Source organism: Lissotriton helveticus, chromosome 1_2, assembly GCF_964261635.1.
Source record: "Lissotriton helveticus chromosome 1_2, aLisHel1.1, whole genome shotgun sequence".
Taxonomy (NCBI): domain Eukaryota; kingdom Metazoa; phylum Chordata; class Amphibia; order Caudata; family Salamandridae; genus Lissotriton; species Lissotriton helveticus.
This window is the reverse complement of record NC_136058.1, coordinates 138945424-138958081: the sequence shown is the minus strand read 5'-3', so window position 1 is coordinate 138958081 and position 12658 is coordinate 138945424.

Below are 12658 nucleotides of genomic sequence, written 5' to 3'. Positions count from 1 at the left end.
AAATAACGTGCACACTGAGAAACGTGGCAACGTAACTTTACATAGGCCTAATACTCGTAGCTTTCACGAGAACTGGAAACTGGCATACTAGGGATGGATACAACTGTAATTGCGTCTTTAATCGAACATGGGGAATACATATGCATATTAATCATGCACACATAGCATAAGATGGGGAACACGTAGGGACATAGAACATGGCAAAATTTACTTTTCCACAAACTGCCCGGTGAGCTGCCCGGTTCGCGTACCGGGACGCGCCTCTACGGCGTAAAATCGCGAATTTTTTTTTTTTTTTTTTTTTTGCCCCGCGGGGCACTTTAATATCCCCCTCATCAATCCTAGGGGGTCAGGAGGGGTCTACCTTGCCCCCTTTCCTTCATTTCCCCCTTCGTTTTTCACTACATCTTGTCTCTCGATCGTACCGAGAGACAAGATGGCGGCCGCTCCGGACTGTTTAGAATGTTGACAGACACCGGAGAGCCAATCAGCTTCGCTTCGCGAAGTTCCGTTACGCGTCAGGTACGCGAACCGGGGCGCTAACCGGAGCGCTGTCACAGATATATATATTTTTTTAAACGTTAATTTCTCAAAATCCACTGGAGCACATATATTGAGACATAGCAAAGGCACGTCGGGCAAACCATATCTACAATTTTGCCAAGTTTCATGTAAATCTATTCAGCCGTTCGAGCTAAAAGTGAGTCCAACCGCCCTATGGAAAAATGAATGGGAAAAACGCGTTTTGGGACCCCCCTTTTTTCTCGGCCCCCCCTTCACGAAACCCCCCCAAATTTTCAGGGGCCGCTCAGAAACAAAATGTGCCATTTCCCTGACAATTTCAGCCAATTCCGTCCACAAACGCCAAAGTTATTAGACATAGAAATTTCAGAAATCCCATAGAGAAAAAATCCTAACTATATATACCCACTGGCTATCGCCAGTAGGTAATATACATATATAAACATATATAATCTGCATATCTATATAAATATAAATGCATGCATACATATACATATATGCATACATATGCATGTTATTTACATGAAAGTTTTAAAAACACTAATAAAAGCAAAGCTAAAAAGCCACCTCATTACAAACAGAATGGCTTTAACTTAAACAAGGGCGAGATCTATTGCATTTTCAATGCTTGTTTACTTTGGTTCTATCAAGAAGGGATTCAGATGTGTCACACATTTGCCATAAATTCTGAATGTTAGCACTCTAGTTGCTCATTAGATCACTGTAGTAAAGCTAGTGCTCACCAGGGAAGTCTGCTGCTAATCATGGTTTGCAGCCATTTTCCCGCATTTTTTATCCCGCAGACTTTCAGTCCGCATACCATTATCCCGCAAGGTCATTGACCTCGCATACCATTATCCCGCATTTTTTCAAAACGCATGTGCATTTATCGCGCATGCCTTTACAAAGAATTACGTTTTAAAGGCATGTATGGTAAATGCATTTGCGTTGTGAAAACCACGATGACGAGAGAGGTAAGTGGGTTTGTGTTAATTTTTTCGTGGGTTAGTGATTGTGTAGTGTAGTGTTGTGTAGTGTAGTGTTGTGTTAGTGTAGTGTAGAGTTGTGGTGGTCGTTTAGTGTAGGGTCATGCTGGGGGTAGTGTTTTAGGGTTTAGGGTTGTGTTGTAGTGTTTGCGTAGTGTAGGGTCATGCTGGGGGTAGTGTTTTAGGGTTTAGGGTAGTGTTGTAGTGTTTGCGTAGTGTAGGGTCATGCTGGGGGTAGTGTTTTAGGGTTTAGGGTTGTGTTGTAGTGTTTGCGTAGTGTAGGGTCATGCTGGGGCTAGTGTTTTAGGGTTTAGGGTAGTGTTGTAGTGTTTGCGTAGTGTAGGGTCATGCTGGGCGTAGTGTTTTAGGGTTTAGGATAGTGTTGTAGTGTTTGCGTAGTGTAGGGTCATGCTGGGGGTAGTGTTTTAGGGTTTTGGGTAGTGTTGTAGTGTTTGCGTAGTGTAGGGTCATGCTGGGGTGTAGTATTTTAGGGTTTAGGGTAGTGTTGTAGTGTTTGCGTAGTGTAGGGTCATGCTGGGGGTAGTGTTTTAGGGTTTTGGGTAGTGTTGTAGTGTTTGCGTAGTGTAGGGTCATGCTGGGGGTAGTGTTTTAGGGTTTTGGGTAGTGTTGTAGTGTTTGCGTAGTGTAGGGTCATGCTGGGGTGTAGTGTTTTAGGGTTTTGGGTAGTGTTGTAGTGTTTGCGTAGTGTAGGGTCATGCTGGGGTGTAGTGTTTTAGGGTTTTGGGTAGTGTTGTAGTGTTTGCGTAGTGTAGGGTCATGTTGGGGGTAGTGTTTTAGGGTTTTGGGTAGTGTTGTAGTGTTTGCGTAGTGTAGGGTCATGCTGGAGGTAGTGTTTTAGGGTTTTGGGTAGTGTTGTAGTGTTTGCGTAGTGTAGGGTCATGCTGGGGGGTAGTGTTTTAGGGTTTTGGGTAGTGTTGTAGTGTTTGCGTAGTGTAGGGTCATGCTGGGGGTAGTGTTTTAGGGTTTTGGGTAGTGTTGTAGTGTTTGCGTAGTGTAGGGTCATGCTGGGGGTAGTGTTTTAGGGTTTAGGGTAGTGTTGTAGTGTTTGCGTAGTGTAGGGTCATGCTGGGGGTAGTGTTTTAGGGTTTAGGGTAGTGTTGTAGTGTTTGCGTAGTGTAGGGTCATGCTGGGGGTAGTGTTTTAGGGTTTAGGGTAGTGTTGTAGTGTTTGCGTAGTGTAGGGTCATGCTGGGGGTAGTGTTTTAGGGTTTAGGGTAGTGTTGTAGTGTTTGCGTAGTGTAGGGTCATGCTGGGGTGTAGTGTTTTAGGGTTTTGGGTAGTGTTGTAGTGTTTGCGTAGTGTAGGGTCATGCTGGGGGTAGTGTTTTAGGGTTTAGGGTAGTGTTGTAGTGTTTGCGTAGTGTAGGGTCATGCTGGGGTGTAGTGTTTTAGGGTTTTGGGTAGTGTTGTAGTGTTTGCGTAGTGTAGGGTCATGCTGGGGGTAGTGTTTTAGGGTTTAGAGTAGTGTTGTAGTGTTTGCGTAGTGTAGGGTCATGCTGGGGGTAGTGTTTTAGGGTTTAGGGTTGTGTTGTAGTGTTTGCGTAGTGTAGGGTCATGCTGGGGGTAGTGTTTTAGGGTTTAGGGTTGTGCTGTAGTGTTTGTGTAGTGTAGGGTCATGCTGGGGGTAGTGTTTTAGGGTTTAGGGTAGTGTTGTAGTGTTTGCGTAGTGTAGGGTCATGCTGGGGGTAGTGTTTTAGGGTTTAGGGTAGTGTTGTACTGTTTGTGTAGTGTAGGGTCATGCTGGGGGTAGTTTTTTAGGGTTTAGGGTAGTTTAGTTGTTTAGTGTATGCTAAAGGCATATTCGTTCTAAAAGTTTTCGTTATTTTAATTTGCGGCCTAATAGTACATGCGGGATTTTTTTTGCGGACTGATGGTATGCGGGATTTCGTCATATATTCGCTAATCATACTTTCTATGGCAAAATGAACCCCCTCATTTTGTTCCTTTTTAAATTAATTGTTTTAAGAGTTACCACTTTATTCCAATCAAGATGGCTTCAGGTGTGCCATACCTTTGTAATAAGTAGGACTGTTAGCACTCTAGTTGTTCTTTAGAACACTCTGGGACATTCTGTCATTGGGCTATAGTTGGGCTACATCTGGCTGATATTTGGGCTACATTTGTTTTTTTTGTCTCTGGTGGCCATCTTTGGGCTACATTGGGCTACATTGGGCTACATTGGGCTACATTTGGGCTCCAACATATATATAGCCCAATGTAGCCCAATATATATTTTTCAAAGTTAATTTTCGTAAAAAACACTGGAGCCTATATCTTGAGACATAGCAAAGGCACATCGGGCTACCAGTCCCTACAATTTTGCCAAGTTTGGTGTAAATCCATTCAGCCGTTCAGGCTAAAAGTGAGGCCAACCGCCCTATGGAAAATTGCATGGGAAAAACACGTTTTGGGACCCCCCTTCTTTCTCGGCCCCCCCTTGACGAAAATTTCAGCCAATTCTGTCCTCAAACGCCAAAGTTATTCGACATAGAATTTTCAAAAATCCCATAGGAAAAAAATCCTAACTATATATGCCTACTGGCTGTCGCCAGTAGGTAATATATATATATATCATCTACCGCATGGCTCCCTTCCTCTCCCGTTAGGCGCTGCTTGCTTTTTGGCCGCGTTACTCCTGCAGTTGAGCCCAACTGCTGACAATTTCAAAATTTTTATGTCTTTGATAAAAAAGGTTTATCGTTTTTACTTAGTTCTAAATTATTTAAAAAGATTGCTGTAAAACAAGTAAAATTAGCTATATTTTCATCATATATATATATGTCTATATATATTTGCACACACACATATATATATATATATATATATATATATATATATATATATATATATATATATATTACCTACTGGCGGTCGCCAGTAGGTATATATAGTTAGGATTTTTTCCCTATGGGATTTTTGAAAATTCTATGTCTAATAACTTTGGCGTTTGTGGACGGAATTGGCTGAAATTTTCAGGAAAATGGAACATTTTGTTTCTGAGCAGCCCTTGGAAATTTGGGGGGGTTTCGTCAAGGGGGGGCCGAGAAAAAAGGGGGGTCCCAAAACGTGTTTTTAACATTGAGTTTTCCATAGGGCGGTTGGCCTCACTTTTAGCCCGAACGGCTGAATGGATTTCCATGAAACTTGGCAAAATTGTAGGGACTGGTAGCCCGATGTGCCTTTTCTAGGTCTCAATATATGTGCTCCAGTGGATTTTGAGAAATTAACGTTTAAAAAAAGATATATATCTGTAAGCGCGCTCCGGGCAGCGCTCCGGTCCGCGGACCTTAAGCGTACCGGAACTTCGCGTAGCTAAGCTGATTGGCTCTCCGGTGTCTGTCAACATTCTAAACAGTCCGGAGCGGCCGCCATCTTGTCTCTCGGTAGGATTGAGAGACAAGAGGAGGCCAAAACAAAGGCGAAAATGACCATAAGGGGGCATACTAGATCCTCCCTGACCCCCTAGGTTTAATGTGGAGGTTTTGAAAGGGCCCCGCGGGGCAAAAAAAACAAAAACATTTTTTTGTTTTTTTTGCGTGGGAAGCGCCCGGTCCGCGAACCGGGAAGCGTTCTGGGCAGCGTACTGCAATGAAAAATGAATGATAGACTTTTCAAATGCTGTATGTTAATTGATTGTTGTTTTTGTTGAATATTTTTTATTTTCTTTATTTATGACTTGGGCACTTTGACTGGTGTAGGTCTGGAAATGCTTTTAAAGGACACCTTTGAGCAATTAATGGCACTTTTTCCTCAGACTGCCTTGGTATATTCAAATATATGCCAAAGACAGAAATGGAGGTGGTCAAACCAATTTTGTCCACAAATTGAGAAGTCGAGGAAGCATGTAAACAAATCTGTTTCAGCTTACATGAGAGACCATGGAATGGGCTCCCTGTACAACAATAACTTGCGTTACTACATGCAAGATATCTACAGAGGAGATGGAGTTCACTTCTCAGATGAGGGCAACAGAGTTTTCACTCTGAATTTAAGAATGTGCATTGGTACCTACTTATAAGTACCTAAATGTACCATAAACCCAAAAGCTCTTCTCAGAGCTACCCTACATCTGATCACTCACAATTATTATTTTACTCTAACATTTTTTCACTAATTTCCAACAAAGTACGCTCCCTGGGGCGCTACCCGGTACGCGAACCGGGAGCTAACCTCGCGAATTTTTTTTTAAAAATGTTTTTTTTCGCACATATAAGCCTCCTCAGCCACCCTCAGAAAACCTAGGGGGTCAAGATAACTCTAACGTGCCCCCTTCTACCCATTCTGAACATTATTTGCCCTCCATCTTGTATCTTAATTTGACACATGAAACCGATGCAGCAGTGATGCAAAAGATGCACCATGTCGTAAGACAGGCCTCACTTGGGGCCATATGTATCAAGCTAATTAGCATTCGCAAAGATCAAAATTCTACGAATTTTGGCCTTTGCGAATGTTAATTAGACAAATGGTATGTATCAAACAAGTTTGATGCAAAATAAGGAGTAGCAAAATTTGCTATTCCTTATTTTGCAATTGCACTGAAGGATTTGCAAATTTTGTGACTACTTAAATGCAATGTATCAAACAAAAAATATGTAAAAAATGACATTAAGGATTTGGAAACTATTGTGGTAAATTGGTGGTAATTTGTGAATTCTTTTCAAAAAGCTTTTTTTTAAAAAAACAAAAGGTCCCATATGACGCCAACACATGCCCTTAGGGCATGTATGTGTGCCATATGCCCCCAAATTTTTTTTTCAGGGGTGCAGCAGGGTGTTCTTGAGACACCCCTGCACCCTTGGAAAAATTCCTAATTTGTGATGAGCAAATTGCTAATCGCAAATTAAACCTTCATTCCTATGAGCCTCCTAGCCCATGGAAATGAATGGGTAACTTGCAATTAGCAATTTGCTCATCGCAAATTAGGAATGGTAAAGAATCGCTATTTATTCCTTAAAATTCGCTATTTAGGAAATGCAAAATATTTTGATGATACATATGGCAGTTCATCTCTAACAAGATAAGAAGCTTAGGGATAGATTTATGATGACTGGCGCATCACCAGGGATGTGCCAGTCATCTTGCGCCGCTGTTCCGCCACCCATGGTGTGCTGCATTTACAATGCGGCGCAGCATGGGGCAAAAACGGCACAGATGCTTGACGCATCTGTGCCGTTAAGGTGGCGCATTGCTGGAGTTGTATCGCAAGTGCGATGCAGCTCCAGCAAGGCTCAGGGGTGCACCATCTCCACAATGTTGCGTCAAGACCTATGCCTGCTTCAAGCAGGCGCAGGGTTTTGACGCAGGTTTCTCCTATCTGATTGTAAATGCGGCACACCATGGGTGGCAGAGCAGTGGTGCACGTTAACTGGTGCATGCCTGGGGATGTGCCATTTAACATAAATCTGCCCCTTTACATTTAAGTATGTGCAGGGGACACAGAGTCGGTGAGGCTTATCCAAGGTTAAGAAGAGATGAGTCCTGTTCAGTGAAAAATTAGACATAGGCTTCACCTGCTCAGCATCGCTGGACATGGCTAAATAATAGCTGCAAAATGTTACTCTTGTTAAACAATTTTACTATTATAATCTGTGAGATTTGTCTCTTACTCTGCAACATCTCATTGTTGTTATCTTTCTTTAAAGATAAAGACAACCTCAACATGAGCGACAATCTGCAATCAGTTGATTTTGACCTCATCATTGAACTTGTAATTGAAACATCAGTGGATGTTGATCCCTTGGATGATTTAAATCCTGAGGATGAAGAAGAGCGTGATGAGGATGCAGATTTGTCCGAATTATATGATATAGGATGGGAAGCTGACCTGCTTGAGCCTTTGGAAATATAAACATTTATTTTTAAAATTTATAATTAATAAAAAGTAAAAAGGTAAACCGTTTAATTTAAAAATAAAGACACCTTCAAAAGCAGGTTATGTGTAGTGTCTTCAATAAAATATTAAAATATGCTCATAAAATTAGATCAGATTCACATATAAAATAGCATAGGTAACATAAATATAAATGTCATTTCTTTTCTGGTATTTCTGTATTGTAAATTTGCCAACGACTAAAAAATCTTCTAATTAAAATGTCAAGTAGTGTGTTAAGTTTTTGATCACTGTTACTGATTTACTGTTTGGTAATAATGGTTAATAACATTATTTATTATATTTTTCCACAGATTCAACTGCAGATCATTTCAAGATGTCACCATGCCTACAATAGAAAGACAGATAAAGGCTGCAAAACGTCAAAGACAGCAGGTGAAAAAAAATACGCAGCAGTCCTCTAACAAAAAGATTTGTCAAGTCACGAAGAAAGCACCGGGTAAGAGCACAAAACAATTTATAAGAAATATGTGTAGTAAAAAAACATATTACTACAGAAAATGTTTCAGTCCATAAAACGAGAAGGAAATCAAATGGAAAGGAAAGGCCAATGAAAAATGTTACTGCTAGAGCAAGAGATAACTCTGTGCATGATAGTAGAAGGAAACAACAGTCTAGGGAGATTCGTAAACGAATGTTCCGGAACAGGATAATTGGCAATTTGTTAAAAAATATTAAGAAAGGTCAACAGAAACTGGTTTTTTATAAGACAAAAAAAAAAGTTGAGAAAGTTATTGATCAGGCATTTGAAATTAAACGTAAGTTATTTATTTTGATAATCAATAGAATTAGGAAGCTAAACAAGGCAATTTTTGATTTCAAAAGAAATAGTAGATGGAAGAGAATAGTTAATCGTAGTAATTTTTGTGAAGTTTTTTCTGGAGAATGGATGCATAGTTCAAGCTGTGAGGCATTTTTTAATGAGGAGAGTTATTTCCAGGATAATGATTTGGTGCATGCAGTTGACACCAGTGGTCGTGCTTATGAAGTGAAAGATGGTTGTCCAGTTGAAAAAGAAAAACTTGTGACAACAGAGGCAGAAGAGGTGTTAGGTAATGAGGTTTTAGGAAGACGTGCTAAGGGTCCTGTGTACACCTGGAAGTGTAGTAGTATTTGCAGTGTGCGACAGGATTCCATCAATTTGCTTTGTGATTTTGTACGGTCATTTAATAAGAAAAGTTTGAAGCAGAAAATGATGTTGTTGCAAGAATTAGATCCTTGCAGAGTAAGAGAAGTGACAGGTTTGCATGGACATTCACTGGCTTGTCTTTCCAGGAGAGTATGCCAGAGTGTTTTTCATCATTTCAGGATGCTAGCAGTGCATCATAACAAAGTGAGGAAATTAGTTAGAATGTTGTATTATGCTAAGAGTCCAGCAATTATGCTTAAACAATTATGCGCTGCTCTTTTGCATGGTTCTGAAATAGATGTGAAGAATATATGTGAAGAAATTGAGTTTTGTTACTTTGGAAGTAAAGAGGAGAATGTTGAAATTGAGCAAGAAGAAGAGGGTCATGTGGAAGATAGTGTACAGGTTTCCAGTACAGATAATTTCCAGAGGGAAATTGCGACGTTTGAGGTGAAATCAAGTGAGAGGCCTAATTTCACTTGTGTGTGTTGTCGACGCACTTATTATAAGAATCAGACTAAGTTAGTGGATTTATATGCAAAAAGTGAAAGGGAAAATAATAGTGAATGGAAGGATTTTGCAACATACTTGATGGTAGAAAATTGTTTTGATTTGGGATTGGATCAACGTGTGTGTACTTATTGTTCTTGCAAATTTAATCAAAACCAGATGCCTGCTAGAGCAGTTCATAATAATCTGGAATTGGTTGAGATTCCTTCTGAATTGAAGGATTTAAATACTTATGAATCTATTTTGATTCAAAGTATCCATCCCTTTCAGGCTATTGTAAGAATGGAGCCAAAGACAGGGAAATTGCCTCCATCAGATTTACAGAGAGGATTAAAGGGAAGAGTTGTTTATTTGCCTCTAGATTTGAAGAAAAACATTAACACAATTGGAGTAGAAAAAGTGGAAGAGGAACCTCTGGTTATCTTAGTTAATGGGGTTCCGACAAAGAATAAGAAAATATGGCAAGATTTAGTAGATGTTAGGAAAGTTAAAAAGGCAACATTGTATTTGAAAAAAAAAAAAAATACTATAAGAATGTATATGTTGCAGAAGAGGAAGTAAGTGAGGAAGAGGATAGCGATTTGTGTGCTGGTCAAATTGAGAAAGTAGAACCCTCTACTAGTGAAGAAATATATGAACATTATAGTGTTCATCCTTTGCATTCCAAGGAAGTCATGGGGAATGCTATTGAGTTGTTTCAAATGAAACAAGCCAAAGGGAGTCCCATTAGTGTTTGGGAGGAAAGTTTGGAAGCTCGGTGTTTCCCACAGCTTTTTCCAACAGGTCAGGGAGGAAGATATGATGAGCGACCTCATCAAATTCCTGCTTCTGAATACCGGACTTTGCGATTGTATGCAGGAGATGCTAGGTTTCGACAATGCATTCCTTATTTGTTTCATCTCCTGTTTGAAAGCGATCTGTCTGGACTGTCATATGCAGTGAACCACATCTTGAAAAGTGGTATACACATGCAAAACATCTCGGCAAGTGACTTTATGGATAAAGTCAATGTCCAAGATAGTATTTTGGATTCTCACCTGATTAATCTCATGGCGTGTCAGCGTGGTACTAATGAGTACTGGTACCGTCGTCATGGTGATTTAAAATGTATGCTGAGGAACTTAGGTACTCCCACATGGTTCCTCACTCTGAGCTGTGCCGAGTATGGCTGGGAAGACTTACTTGAATTTCTACGAGAGGCAAATGCTAACGTAGATAACATCGAATTCAAGACACCCGGAGAACTGTGCTCTTTGGATCCAGTCAATGTATGTAGGTACTTCAATCATAGATTTGAAGCTATGATGTCTTTCATCATGAATAAGAAGAATCCACCTCTTGGAGAGGTGTTGGATTTCTTCTGGAGAAAAGAGTACCAAGCAAGAGGTGCTCCTCATATACATATGTTGCTGTGGATCAAGGATGCACCTAAATTTGGAACGGATCCAGAAGACTCAGTGATGAGTTTCATCCAACAGTATTCTACGTGTGCTGTTCCAAACGCAAAGGAGAAGAAAAGCCTAAGAGAAAAAGTTCTGCGTTTCCAAAGCCATCGATGTGGAAAGTACTGCCGTCGTAAATTCCGAAACAAAGACAAGTTCTACACTAAATGTCGTTTCGGCTTTCCACGACCGGTGATTTCTAAAGGAAGAGTAAACAGTTTGATGTCTTCGCTGCGACACAATGTCATGAAGAAATCACCTAAAAACACTTACAATTTGAAGAGGAACGAAGAGTCCAAGTACATCAACGACTACAACCCGGTGATTTTGTCCATGTGGAATGCTAACATGGATATACAGTTTGTGGCTGATAACTGTATGGCTGTGGCTCGGTATGTGACGTCTTACATCACCAAAAAAGAGAAGACAGAATTGAAGGATATGTGGGAGGACATTTCCCATGAAAAGAGCCTCAGCAAGAAGTTGTACAGTTTCAGTCTGAAGATGTTGTCGCATCGAGAAATCGGAGCGTACGAATGTTCTGACCGGTTGTCTTCAGCAAGTCTCTATGCCAAGTCCAGGAGTATCGTTTGGGCGAGTCTTGGTCTTGCTGCAACGCGTAATCGAGTTCTCAAACCTGTGCGGGAAATTGAGTATTTGGCGGAAAAGGAGCCAAACAGTACCGACATTTTGAAGACAAACATGTTGGATACATATTATCCAAATCGAAGCAGTCACCTCGAGAATGTTTGTCTGTATGAGGTTCTGCAAAATTACATATTCAAGAGGAACATCAAAGAAGATACTGAGAAAGGAGTGTATGCTGTAATAGGAAGTGAGGGATGTCTGGTCAAGCAAAGAAAATGCCACTTGGTAAACCATCGAAAATTGAGTGGCGAATCTCCTGAAAAAAAGGAGTTTTTCTATTTAGCACTTTTGCAACTTTTCAAGCCTTGGCGTGCAGAAGAGGAACTGCTTGGAGATTTCCTCTGTTACGAAGACTCTTTCAATGCCGCCAAGGAGACCATAGAATGTCCTGCTTTTCCCAAATATGTAGAAATGTTGAATGCGGAAATTGAGCAGGAAGCAACAATTGCAGCCGAGATTGCCAGAGACAGTTCTCAGGACAGTCAGAGTTCTGCTTCATTGAGTCAGGATCCACTAGGAGGACCTGTTATCGAAAATGAAGCTGCCACTGCTATGAATGAAGTGGAAAGAGCCATGGCACATGCTCAGGAGGATGCGGTTAACTTAGAAGAGTTGGAAAGACAACTCAACGTTGAGCAGAGGAAAATATATGACGAAGTTACCATGCAAATTGATCATGGATTAAGTCATGATAAGAAAGAGTGCTCATGTACGTCGTTGAAGCCTGTCCGACTGTACGTGAGTGGAGAAGCGGGAACTGGAAAAAGTTTCCTCATTAAAGCAATATCATGCTATTTGCAGGAAAGGACAGAGTCATCGCTGTCTTGTGTTGTCACTGCTCCAACTGGACTGGCAGCACATAATATTAAAGGGATTACTTTACATCGTTTACTGATGCTGCCAGTGGAGCATGACAACAAATTACAATATCACAAGCTATCTGGAGATGCTTGTTTTGAAGTTTCAAGAATCTTGAGGAAAATGAAACTTCTTATCATTGACGAAGTAAGCATGGTTTCCAATGTCATGCTTGCCTTTGTGCATTTGAGGATGCAAGAAGTTCTCAAAACAGAGTATGATGTGTTATTTGGTGGCAAACACATCATTGTTTTCGGAGATCTTTTGCAGCTGACACCAGTGAAAGGGCAACCTGTGTTCAAAATGCTCACGCATGAAGATACCAGGAAGTGCCTAGGCAGCATTGGCAACGTCAATATATGGTTAAACTTCAATTATGCTGAACTGCATGAAAATATGCGTCAGGCGAAGGATGAAGTTTACAAGACTATTCTACAAGATGTTAGAATTGGAAAAGTGACCGAGCATGGGAAAGAAGCTTTACATGCACGATTACTGTCAAATTTATATCCAGAACAAGATGTTGTGCCTGAGAATATTTTTCAGAAAATTACTGAGAAGAAATCTGGAATATGTTTGATGCCAACTCTTGCAGAATGTGCCAAATTTAACAACAAAATGTTGCATTTAGAAAAGCAAGAGATTGTGAAA